The following is a 14,243-nucleotide window of genomic DNA, read 5'->3' on the forward strand; positions in this document are numbered from 1 at the left end:
ATATTGTCAGTTTTTACTACATTTTACACAGAAAACAGTTCAATTACCCATGGTACTTTGTCAATTGATTCACAGTCATCAACGTTATTTAATTTAAAGTATATATTTACTTCAAAAAGAAAAGTTATCCTGTCAACAGAGGGGAAAGAGCAGTTTCTGACAGGATTGCTCTTCATATTCTCTGACAGGATTGTTCTTTATTATCTCATACCTCACAAAAAGTATTTATTTATGTAATTAGTCTGTTTATTAAAGCGGGTCCATACATTTTTAATATAAAGTAAAATTTTCCCTGAAATTGAAGGCTCGTTTCTATGGAGTTTGTATGTCTTTTTTCCACATAGTCAGTTATTATAAAATACTAATTATTACATTACATTATCATGTTCAAAATCAACAAAAACAGTTCACAATGTTTGTCTCACCTGTCATTCTTAATTTGGTAGGTAGGTTGTAGCGCCGTTTCGGGTCTGACGGGTCTTCGAGGGTTGAAGCAATGACTGTAAAAAATATGGACGACGCGACAGCCCCTTTTCCCATTGAACGCCTTGAGGGCAAAACTCCTGCTTGACGGGCACAAACTGTCGCAAAAGACTGCTGAAATTGGAGCCTTGACATGCGCAGAAGGACTGTCTGATGGAGCCAGAGGAGGAGCCGCGAAAATGAGCGGAGTCGAGCTTCCAACCAAACGCTTTATGTAAAATCAACCATGCCCCCCGAACTTCTCACTCGACTGCCAGTGTCTGCACTATAACAAACGCTCACTGATGTAAATAGAAGCACTTACATTAAAAAACACAATAATATACGGTTTAAAAACGGTGTGATGTAAGCTGTTAAACTTAATAAAAGCAATACATGGTGGACTGCAGAAATAAACGATATTTTATACACTCTAGCCTGAATATGAGCACAAATAATATATTCTCTTGTTATATTTGTTGTTGGTATTTGTTATCTTCATAGGGGTAGAAATAACACTTGTAAAATATGAACAATAACATATAAACAACACATACATTTTAGAAAGGTTTTTATTTTTAATTAGCCATCAACAGAACCCAAAATATAGCCTACACACCATAACGATTTACCATGCGGGAACAATCGTGCGTTTAGAAGATAAATACAGCAAGATTACTAAATATCAACAGGATATTTACACATCCCAACCCTGCAATTTGTCAATTTGTGCAAAAAAACTTTCCACTATTAATACAATGTCTATCTGCTGCAACATCACTAGTATATTGTTTATTCATTTTCGCTTGAATTGTTTATTTATTTAATTTTTTTGCCTCCGTTTTCATTTGGTTTATTCGATGCCTTCATTATATCTGGCAAGGAGGAATTTACATTCATTTTAATGTTAGCTGGAGTGTTCAAATAAAACGCCAACAGTAAATGATGTAAATAAATAATATCTAACATTTACAGCTCTATTAGGCTATATAAGATTCGATTTCAAGAACCTTATAATGATTTATAACGGCACATTCAGTAGATTACTTAATAACATGCCAAAACTTAAAATGCAGAGACGTCCTATAAAGCAAGTTCAAATAACCTTACAGGAGATCAACGTGGAGATTATTATTTAGACACAAAGAGAATTACTGCTAACGATCTTCTGTATTTTCCCCGTACTTAAATGGGTTTATTTTATTGTGCAGTTTTATTGTCATTTTCGTATTTCTTAATTCTTGTGCACTACAAAATGTATTCAATTGTATTATTATTTAATACTTGTGCAATCGATACAGGTTTATTGTTATTTATTTTGTCCTTTATTTAAATAATTGCTATGTATGCTGTTTGCATCTTTATTCAAAGGTTAAATTATTTAAAGGTCAGACATCAGTCCTCTTTTTCTACGAATTTTCTGCACAACAAAAAAGCATACAACTTTCCGTGCTCTGTGTTCAGTTTTAACACCTCTCTTCAGACAGGAAGTTTCTGCAGAGCTAAATCTAATTTTGGAACAGCATCTATCTACTGCACAAATGCTAATTAGTATGCACAGCACTCACACACAACAGAAGTTCAGTTAATATATGACCCTTACATGACCAATACAAATAATTGTTTGATTAAAAGAAAAAGAGACAAAAATAATAATAAAAAAATCATTCCTATTTTCTAACATTATCCATGAGTCTCTGGAGAGTATCAGTAGCTTGATCTTGCTTCATCTCTCTCAGGAAGAAGAGTGTGGGATTAAGAGCTGCTTCTGTGATTCTGCTTCTGTTCTCATTAAACTCCTTTACAAACTCTTGTCTGTTTTCTGCTTGTAGGATTTTCTTAGATTTCTCTATTTGATTCTTCAGAAATCTGAACATTTTACTCTCAAGATTCTATGAGTGAAGAAAAGAGAAGAACAACATTTAACCGAAACATTCATTCACACACAGTTGTAGATCCACAACCTACTAAATAATTGAAAATACATTATAATTCATTATAGTATGAGTCTGTAGAAAGCTTGATTCTTATTAGCTGGTGAACAGTCAAAGGTTATTTTAGATAAACACAGTTATAGTACATCCAAGCAGGTTTTGAGCACATAACACTTAAGGAGGTCACACAACAGATGCACCACTCAGTGCTGCGACCTGGCACGCACATGACAGTTGGAAGTATCACACACCAGAAGGAAACTTTAACATGTTATTCTGGGCTTCACATTAACTTTTTTTAATCACCAGCCTTCTGTGGCTAGTAGATTTTCACCATTACTAACCACACGCCCTTTTCACTACAATGTATTTCATATAGATTCCTTTTACTTTCACAAGCTAAAATTTAGGGGTGTCAAAATGAATTGTGTGTTCAGTGCACTACGATGCGGATGGGGACAATTCGGTATCGGTTCAGTAATAATCATAACCGGTTATTACGTGCTGACGTCGTTTATCTCCTATGCGCGATGTCGCAGTAGAATACTATGGCGAAGGAGGTGAGGGCGAGTAAATTACACTAACTACCTAAAAGGTAGATAATTGTGCACAGTTCAACTGCTTATGAATTTGCTGGAAAGTCTTTCATTGACACTGAAGAAGGCACAGCACATGAGCCGCTATTTTACTACTAGGGAGAAATGCTTTAAAACTCCATGTCTGCATCTTTTTCTCACACACTTTGGACAATTGACCCGCTGAACTGGCCTTTTTGTGATTTGCTATAAATGCTCATGCTGTCTTCTGTGCATGTGTTAGAGTTTTGTTTGATACATTCAGAAAGAGTGTTTTCTTTGAGCAGGTAAAAATTAAGTTACAGTTCATATATCTTACTGCTGTATTAAAAAACAAAATTGTAGTACAAATATTATACAAATATAGACATGTTAATTATGCATGGAATGCATCGTCAATGCACCGTGATGCATTGAGATATCGTATTGAACCGAATTAATGGCATGATAATCGTAACCGAACCGCAATACCAGTGTAGGTTTACAACCCTTGCTAAAATTACTTGATTTAGATTGTGTTATCTCCACATGCGTTTCACTTTTTTTGTGTGTTGTGTATGACCTTGTTTAATGTGCATGAGCAAATGGGTTGTGGTTTCAGTGTCGCACTGCAATTATTTTTTATTTAGCATGACTTTCAGGGGTCCAAATTAGGAATTTACCATTAAACATTTCATTTATCTCTGACAACACCAAAAATAAATAATTATTTCTTAGCCATGCATTTTAAATAATGTGTCAAAAAAGCTTGACACATGTGATGTATACACACACTTTTTATTAAACAAAACGTTTTTTTTTATTATTAATTTGAGATTTTAAAAATAATTATTGTCATGTATCTAAAACAATGCATAGTCTGTGTCCTGGCTAAACATCTCAGATCAACAGTTAACTAAATAGGGAGTTAATCTCCTATTAAAGCAATCTTATTGTAGAAAATATAATTAACCCATATTAACAAAAATAGCTGTAAGCAAAAGAAAGCAGGTGAAAAAGATACCGTGTGATAATGAAAGGATAGTCATGTTAACAATTGGTCTGTTAATAATCTGTTCAAAGAAAGGTGAAGGTGAAAGCAGTAACCGCTGCTGCTTACAAAAATACATATTTTTAAAAATCTGGAGCTCTTGAAAGAAGGAGGACTGTGTGTGCACTAGCATCACCTTTTGCCAAGTCTATTTCAAAGAGAACCGATCACACCAGTTGTGTTTCCAGGCACGGTTGCTTAGTGAAAGGAAACGGGAGCGCACACGCTTTTTAAACAGTTATCATCCTCTCATTCAGTATATACTGCATGAAGTTATTTTTTAACAGTCCTGCTGTTTCTCAATTCTAAGATCACATTTGCACGCATATTGGGCCGTCTTTATTGTCAAACCCTGCTTTTAAGATTCAATTAAAAAATTATTTCCAACCAACCAAAGTGTCTAGTGTGAGCGACTGTCTTACCCGCCACAGCTGAACTCTACCCGCATTTGGCGAGTGTTAATTTCAAGCCCTGATGTTATTTAAAATGAAACTAATCAGATGGCGCTCTGTGGCGTGGCAGAAACATGAACAGTGTCCCGAGTCGTAGCTGAGCGCCGTGGACAGCTACCGACTTGCGACACCGGTGTGCGTAGCCTGATAGACGTCTATGTTTGGAAATCTAAAATGTATGGTGTTGCGGGATGTGACCCCCTTTACATATCACTACTGCTGAATGATTTAAAAGATTTCACAACAACAAAGAACAAAAATCGATCTCTGTCTATTTTAGTTACCTATCTATCTTTATATATAAATACACTTTCTATGTTTACTCTTCATCTGCACCAAGACCCACAGCAACTTCATTCTGTGCTGTTTCCTTAACCTGCAACTCTTTATTTTACAAATTATATCATAAAGAACTGTATGCTTCTCAAGCTCTATGAGGAGTGTCATTCATGTCTTTTCTGGTGCACTCAGAGAGGACAATCACCTGAGATGACATGTCATTTTGTTTTTGATTGTCAGCATGATGCAGGACTATTTATAATAAGATTTATACAATACAGTTATAATGATATTTATACATGATCAAACTAGCTTAGCAAAACTGATAAAAAAACAGTTTTAATTTTTTTTTGTTTTGACGTTCAGGCCCAAAAAAAATATTTGTTTAATAGTTTAAGTTCATTTGATTGACTATACCAAAATCTGTTGATATTATTAATGCATTTATTGGGTAAAATAAAGTTGCTACATTTTACTGTAATAAGCTTAGTACACAGTTATAGTCATACGTGCAAAGCTATATATTTAATATTTAAAAGAAAAGATGTCAAATAATCAGGACATGCGGTACAGGTGAATTGGGTAAGCTAAAATTGGCTGTAGTGCATGTGTGTAAATGAGTGTGTATGGGTGTTTCTCAGTGTTGGGTTGGAGCTGGAAGGGCATCTGCTGCGTAAAACATTTGCTGAATAGTTGGTTCATTCCGCTGTGCATGGCGACTCCTGATTAATAAAGTGACTACGCCGAAACGAAAATGAATGAAAGTATTTAAAAACATAGACATACTTTTGAAAATTGAGTCATTCTTCTGTTGTTTCTTTGGTTAAAGCAAGGGTGTCCAAACTTGGTCCTGGAGAGCCGGTGTCCTGGAGAGTTTAGCTCTAACCCTAATCAAACATGCCTGTACCAGCTATAATCAAACTCTTACTAGATATACTGGAAATTTCCTGGCAGGTGTGTTGAAGGAAGTTGGAGCTAAACTCAGCAGGACACCAGCCTTCCAGGACAGAGTTTGGACACACCTGGGTAAAAGTAACCTAAAGCCTAGTTCAGACTGCGTGATTTTAGCCCCGATTTTGGCTCGCCAACAGGTTTTGAGAAATTGCCGACAAATGCCTGAAATCACAGGCAAATTGCTGCTCGTGCACGTGAGTGACAATCACACAGTATGAACGATCAAAAACGCGATCTGAGAGAATTGCCGATGAGTCGCCGATGCTTGCGAGATATTTGGTATGCTAAATATCTGGAGCTGTCGGCGATTCAAATCACGCCGTTTGAATTGAGTTTTGACTGAAAATAACATCAACGATCGCCTACAGCCAATGAGAGAGCAGCTTTCACTTGTGTTTGTGTGTGTGTATACATGCTGCAGGCCAGTGGGAGGCTGGGGGAGAAGTTAAAGGCGCTCATTTTCGGTTTATCTGGACCCACGAAATGGAGGGGAAACTAGAGGAGGTTTGACAGGACTCAGGAGCAACCGTGTCTGTTTAACATTTCATACAGAAAGAAATTAGTTTATTATCAACGTTGAGGAGAAATGGCTAATTCCCTTTAAACCCAGGTGAGCAAACATGTACATGTTCTACCCCATTAAAGGCTTCTTTCTCATTATGTAGTTAATAACAAAAGATATACTACATGTTTTTGGCTGTGAAACGTAGTTTGGACGAAGTTGTCGGCGATTTTTCCTATAGTAAAGTCATGCAATGTGAATGTCACTGTCGCCGATCCATCTTGCAGTGTAAACAAAGCAGCGACGAAACGCTAGCCCAGAAAGATGTTTTCACACTGCATGACTGTGACACGACTAGTTTGAAAATCATGCAGTCTGAACTCGGCATAAAGTAATACAAAAGTAGTGTAATACATTTCTGAGACATTAATATCGTAATGTAAATCATTACAAACAAATGACAGTAAAATATAATATATTATGTTATAGAAGTGACTTGCCAAACTGTTCGCAACATTGCTAATGTTTGTTAGAACCAGGATTAGATATTAGCCCCTTTCACACATGCAGACCTTTCCGGAAAATTACTGGTAATTTTCCAGATATTTACAGGTATCACAGTGTGAAAGGGGCTATTAATGGGGACTTGGAACAAAATTGTCTATGCACAATTTAGCTACCATAGCAGATGTTGCATTACAATTTGCTAATTAGTTTAAATTGTTAAATAGGATAATCTGTAAAATATTTAAATTTTTAAAGTTGTTTATTCAAATAAAAAAAAAACTATATCTGGGTTATAATGTATATTTTACAATAAAAACTAAATGTAGCATGTCTCGCTCTCATTTGAAATATGCAAATCATAACACATTAGAGGGCCTATAGTCTATGCAGTGTGTAAACTTACAGGGGAGTGTTGGTCAATAGTCTTACTGCGCACCACGTTATTGAACTCCAATATCTCTGAGGGAGATTATGTTACCCGATAGCCTATATTAACTTTAAGGCATTTTAAAAAAGGAACAAGACGCAAATCGCCAACAAATAAAACTGGCCCCGTGGAGTTCAGGATCTGTCTTGCCATTGTATGTTGTGTAGTGTGTATAGCGCCCTGTCAACTGCCGCTATATTCATACATTAGTGTAGCAGTTTTACTCTGGTTGTGTGTGTTTTTTCCCAATAAGACAACAGCGGCGTTGGAGGTCTCAAGTTTGGTTTATTCTGTAAAAACACAGAGAGCACAATAATATGCTGAAATGTCTCTCTTTTTCCACTCAGGCTCGCGTTAGCAGAGCGAGAGAACATGCAACCAACTCAGTCAGCGGCGAATTCAACACACATTAATAATCGCCAACAAATTGACAAAAACAATAGGTAAAAGAAAATAAATACAAATAAATAGACCACAAAAATTAGCAGTAAAGAATAAACATTATAGTATACATCAGATAAGTTGTAAAAGGAATATAATGTTTCACTGGTCACTACATTAGTGAGCAATAGAATGAAAAATAGTGTCAAATATCAGAAAAGATACACAAATAAACATTTAACACTATAAAATACATTAATATATGCAAAATTATATTGCTTTGCAAACAGACCTCATTTTACACAACTTGTATAATTAGATTTCAAACATCACTTAACAAAACATAATAAACATACCTGTAAAAACACAGAGAGCACAATAATATGCTGAAATGTCTCTCTTTTACCACTCTGCCAATTAGAAAGGAAAGTCACTTTAAGCACTCAAAATGTGATTATTTACATTCATCTTCGATACATAATAGTATTATCACGTTTATACATTCACTGTCACATAAAATAACTCAGTGAACTCGCTTGAAAATCCTTACCAGGCTCGCGTTAGCAGAGCGAGAGAACATGCAACCAACTCAGTCAGCGGCGAATTCAACACTGAAGATGGCGCTGCCTGCCCACACACCGCATGAGTTGCTGTGTGCGCCACTAATATGTGCTCTCTATAAACATTTGCCAACATGGTTCCGCATAAAAAACATCTCCATCAAAACTATATACAAAACATTATAATTAAGAAAAGAAAATATAAAACAAGAGTAATTAAAAAGTAAAGTTTTGATGAAGTTCACCAATAATTTGCATTGTTATATTTTATACTTATTAGCTCAGCTACATACTCCCCTCTGAACTTCACAAAACTTGCACCTCAAGGTAAGCATTCAATTAGGAAAAAAAAATTAATTTAACTAGTATTTATCTGAGAAACTCAACTGTCATTTAATACGCAAGTCACAGCAGCATATATGCTTCCCACCTAACAGGGTAAGTGGTCCAAACAGGTTGATCAGGCCTACTAAGACGCACTTGCTATAATGGTGCCCAAAACACCATTATATTGACCTCAACAAGACAGTGACTTAAAAACTCAGAATTCCACACACTGTGAGAAATTGACTCAAAAGATAAGATTCTACAAGGAAAAGGATTTTATTCTATGATTATCAGGACTTATGACAATAAAGATTTCGCAAACTCACTGACTGAACTTGTCATTCTCACATTTTGAGTCATGTTTTGAATTAACCTATTTACAGGCTTCACAAGTCTTCCGACCCTAGTCCTAACTGGAAGTGAAACTCTACTGGAAGACAAAACAACAGATTCAGAGGTATTTGCACCCCTAGTCAAAGCTCTGTTTGATACCAGTGAGACTGTCTCTGAATGAGTTTTTGTCACTTCAGAATGAACCATGACATCTTCACAACTTAAGGCGTCAGACTGCACTATAGAAAGACAAGTCCTAGAAGCTTCAGGGTTCACTACCAATGACAGAACACTCTCTGTGTCAATAGGTACACTGTCTGGGACATCATCTGGGACTAATGTCTCTGCAACCCAACTAGCAGTACGATCTGCATGACTACAAGCAGACAATGGTGTTAGAGCGCCACTCAATGCACTGCTACAATCATCTAGTTCACAGTCATCACTGAATGAGGGTTCAACTCCTTCAGTCTCAATTGGCAAGAAGTTAGCTTGAAGAAGCAGGTTTCTATGAACTCTTCTCTAACCCATTGTGGGTGTTACGGATGCGGTATGTGTGACACTGAGGGTTAAGATCAACAACGACATAAGGTGTGGAGTCCCACTTGTCAGCTAGTTTTCTCCGTCCCCGTTCACCTTTGTTCGCCAACAAAACCTGGTCACCAACTTCAATCCTGCATCCTTTTGTCTTCTTGTTGTACAAGTCCGCTTGCCGTTTTTGACTGGTTTCAGAATTAATTTGAGCAAGAGACAAAGCTTCTTTCAAGTCATCCCTTAGACGTTTCACATAAGTATCATAATCAGCAATGGCACAGTCTCTTTCTATGCTACTGAACATCACATCCACTGGAAGCTTGGGAATTCTGCCATACATTAGATAAAAAGGCGCACAGCCAGTTGACTCGTGGGCTGTGCAGTTATAGGCAAAGGTCAGAGTTTGCAACATTTGTGGCCACTTTTGCTTGTTCCTTGGAGGTAATGACCTAATCATGCTACCCAGGGTCCTGTTAAAACGTTCAACATGGCCATTGCCCATGGGGTGATAAGCAGTTGTCCTAGACTTTTTCACACCAGCGACTTCCAGTAGTTCACGTATGAGTTGGCTCTCGAAGTTGGCACCCTGATCCGAATGGATCCTCTCAGGGAAGCCATAAATACAGAAAAACTTATCCCAAAGAATCCTTGCTACTTGCTTTGAAGATTGACTTTTACAGGGAAAAGCACAGGCCATTTTGGTAAAATGGTCAGTTATGACCAGGACATCCACACTGCGACCACTGCAATCCTCAGCACTCCAAAAATCTATGCATACTAACTCCAGTGGGCATGATGTCTTAATGCTTTCCAGAGGGGCTCTTCCTTCAGGTTCGGGTGTTTTGCTCACGACACACCGTTTACAACATTTAACATGTTCACGCACATCGTGCTCCAAACTTGTCCAGAAGAACCTCTGTCTCGCAAGGGATAAAGTCCTACCCTGACCTTGATGTCCAGCCTCATTGTGGATCCCCAAAAGAGCCTGACAGACAAGGGAAGCTGGAACGACATACTGCCACCTCTTTTTCCCCGTCAGGGCATCTTTTGTCACCCTGTATAACACTCCATCAAGCATTTTAAGCTTCTCCCACTGTTTAAGGGTTTTGAGAACCTCAAATGTCTCACCAGCTCTCTCATGCCTAGAAGGCTTCTTTGCTCTACTCACGTAAAACAAAACTCTTGAGAGGATCTTATCATCTTGCTGCTTCTGTCGCAACTCACTTAGTGAGAACACAGGCAGTGGACTGGGACCTGGAGTCAACAACTGGTGAGTACCTTGAGAGAGCCATTGGATCGCCCTATCAGATGCTCCCGTTTCTCATTGAGTATGGACATCAAGAACTGCTGATACTTCAGTGCAAGTAAGAGAACAGTGTTCTAGTGGCCTACAGGCTTGGTGTTCAACAGTGCAGATGTTCGCACTTAACCTAAAGGCATCCTGAACAGTGTTTTCTTGAACTTTTTCTGCCTCATTTAACAGAACACTGTATGGTTCAGATATCAGTCTTTGACCAACCCTCTGATGGACGAAGGGCTGTCTACTTAGCGCATCAGCGACCACATTTTTGCTTCCAGGTATGTATTGAATGTTAAAGCTATAGGGGGCCAGCTTAGACACCCACCTCTGCTCGCATGCGTCTAGTTTGGGCTTTGTTAATATGTACGTTAAAGGATTGTTGTCCGTCCAGACAGTAAAGTCGTGTCCTTTTAGCCAGTGACTGAACTTGTCACAGACGGACCACTTTAAAGCTAGAAATTCCAGACGATGGGCAGGGTACTTAGTTTGTGCCTTGGTGAGGGCTTTGCTGGCAAAGGCGATTGGGCGTGCCTTATTTTCACCTTCTGGTACTTGGGAAAGTACAGCCCCTAAACCATCCAAGGACGCATCGGTGCATAAAATGAATGGTCTGCTGAAATCGGGGTGTGCCAGCACAACAGAATGTAGCAAAGATGACTTTAAATTCTGAAAAGCCTCACTATGTTCACTTGTCCAGTCACCAGGGTTTAATTTCTTAAGGATGTTCACTAACCCTATTGAGATGTTTTTCTCCCTTTAGGTGCTGCTGTCAAGTTGAACAGAGGCTTAGCTACACTGGAACAGTTAGGAATAAACTTCTGATAATACATCAACATTCCTAGAAATGACTTGATCTTTTTTTGTGAGGGTGTTACTCCATCTGACATCATGAGGTCTGCTTCAGACACAGCCGATATGGCACTGACCTTATCCGGATCTGTTGCCACTCCAGTCTCATCAATGATATGACCCAGAAACTTCACACTACGTCTTAACAAATGGCACTTCTTAGGGGCCAATTTCAGTCCGTGTGCCTTCAGCCTAGGAAACACAAGCTCAAGCCGTTTAATGGCCTCCTCTTCATTTGGGGCATACACCAAAAGATCATTGAGATAGCACAGCAGTGTGAGAAAATTCTGATCTCCGAAGATGTTGGTCATGAGTCTCATGAAGCTGGCGGGACTGTTACAGAGCCCTTGTGGCAAACGATTAAATTCAAAGAGGCCCATGGGAGTTGTAAAGGCAGTGAACTTTCTGTCTTCCTCGGATACAACGATGTTATAAAACCCAGAGGTCAAGTCCATTGCACTGAAGATGGCATTGCCTCCCAAAGCTGCCAAGCAGTCTGCCTGATGAGGCAGGGGGTGGGCATCCTTAACAGTTCGAGTGTTCAGCCAGCGGTAATCCACACACACCCTAAGATCTCCAGTTTTCTTCCATACTAGCACAAGTGGTGAAGCCCACTCACTATACGACTTGCGTATTATCTCCTGTTCTTCCATCTCCGAGAGCACAGTTCTCAGCTTTAGATACTGAGCAGGAGGGACACGGCGGTATGGAAGTCTGAAAGGACGATCATCTGACAAATGAATTCGGTGGACAAACTCCTTTGCTTTCCCACAATCCAATTTATGCTTCGAAAACACTTCCTCATGTCTTTTAATGAGCTGCACTAACTCATTCTTCCAATAAGTGGATACTTCGCACGAGTCAATATCCAGGTCTCCAAGGTTAAGTTTTTGCATGCTCTCATGAAATTTGGAGACTGGGCGATCTTCCTCATCAACAATATCACCAACAGTCTTCTGGCAGTGCACACTCACCATTTCATCATCATGATCATTAGGCACACAAAGGTCCTCCACTGCCACAACAGGGAACACATCGGCAATTTTGGAGTTCCTTTTCAGCGTAATAGGCTTATCAAGAAGATTTATGATCTTAACTGGGACCCATCTATCTCCAGACATGGACGCTATAACTCTTCCCACCATGACACTTTTTTTGTGGGTCAGTGTCTTTGTAGGTTCAATCATAATAGCACTACCTAAGGAAACTGGAGCAGTCTGTGGTAGCTTACCCCACACAAGATGTTCCTGTTTGGGCAAAAGAGTGACAGCTTGGGTCAATTAAGCAGTGCCCACAATATCAGGGAGTTTGTTACCCTCCCATCTGTTAATGCCTGACAGCATGTTCAGGAACTGCTCAATTTCAGGTTTTCCAGACAGCACAGGGTGGTTCACAACATTCCAATAATTAGAGTCTTGTTTGAGCTGGGTGAGTAAGAACTTAATAACATTAGTACCCAGAATCAACTGGTCTTTTTGATCAGGCACAACTAACGTGGGCACACTTAGCTGTTTGCCATACACATCCATCTTTAGCTGGTACACTCCACTTGGTTTAACTTTAACACCACCACAGCCGACGAGAAGGATGTCCATATGTGACTGATCAACTTGTGCAGGCATTCCTTCACTCAACAACTTTCGTTCAGTTTCTCCATTAATCGTGCAAGCCATGGATCCGCTATCTAGCAAAGCTTGAACTGAAACTTTATCATTCAATAACACTGGTGTATAGAACAGACTATCTGACTTCTCTAGCTTGGTGATGTTCTGAAAAAAAACAGTATCACTGGAGGCAGATTTGCGACACTCATCATAAACAGAGAAATTATCATCCATAGCGAGGGTGTGATGCTGTACACTCACATAGTCCCCTCCAAAATGTGAGTGCATCAGTTTCCCTGAACATATGTATCCGAAGCAGGAGGTCCAGCTGGGCTGACAACTTTGTGACACTGCTTTTGTTGATGTCCAGTTTCTAGGCATGATAAGCATCTCTTTTCTCTCATACAGTGTGAACGGGTTGAATGATTTCTGTCACCACAGACTCTACATGGAGATGTATTGCGCCACTGCGTTACTCTTGGTTGTGAGGCAGGAGCAGGTGGCTAGTACGCTCCAGCACCCTTTCTAGCATGTTTAAAACACGCTCCAAAATGCCAGCTTCTGAAGATGGCGATTCTGCAGCCTTGAGTGGACTATCAGGGACAAAAGCTGGAGCAGCTGCATTTAAGCTCTCACCACCAGGAACAGTGTGTGGACTGGACAATACTTTGGCTGTAGCAACATGAACAGACTTAACTACATGAGTGACAGGCAGTGTCTTAGACTGAACATCTCTGTGGTGCTCATCTATGGCTTCCTGGATTTCAGTGATAGTCCATTTACTTATAGGTTTACACCTAAAGACACTAGAAAGGCCTCGGTCTGGGCAATTCCTAATGAACATCATAGAAATCTCAGAACTCATGTTTTTTATCCTCGCGCCTTGTTTCTGCAAGTGACTGTCTGCTAACTCAGCAGCTGTATTTAACCTAACCCAGTAGTCAACAGGGCACTCATTTGCTTTGGGTTGTGTCGCATAAAAGTCAGCTAGGGGTTGACAGGATCCAGGATGTTCACTAAAATAACGTCTTAACACATCATAGATGGTTTCAGGGGAGATGGCTTCATCAGGGTTGCACTTCAGTTTAACTTTAACAATATTTTTAGCCCTGCCTAGCAGATGGCTCAGTATCTCATCTACCTGATCTTTGTTAGAGCAATCTGCTTTGTGGAGATACAATTCCATCAGCTCTATCCATTCCTGAATCGTGCATTTGTCTGAATCATCACCTC

The 14,243-nt window shown here is 39.2% G+C and overlaps 1 long non-coding RNA gene across 1 annotated transcript in view; it reads left to right on the top strand.

The window, feature by feature from the left end:
- The window catches only part of LOC141381964 (uncharacterized), a 1,176,553-nt gene that overhangs the window by 722,493 nt on the left and 439,817 nt on the right, over positions 1-14,243 (top strand). The gene's annotated exons all lie outside the window — the stretch shown is intronic.

The sequence above is a fragment of the Danio rerio genome, chromosome 4, assembly GCF_049306965.1.
Source record: "Danio rerio strain Tuebingen ecotype United States chromosome 4, GRCz12tu, whole genome shotgun sequence".
NCBI classification, from domain to species: Eukaryota; Metazoa; Chordata; class Actinopteri; order Cypriniformes; family Danionidae; genus Danio; species Danio rerio.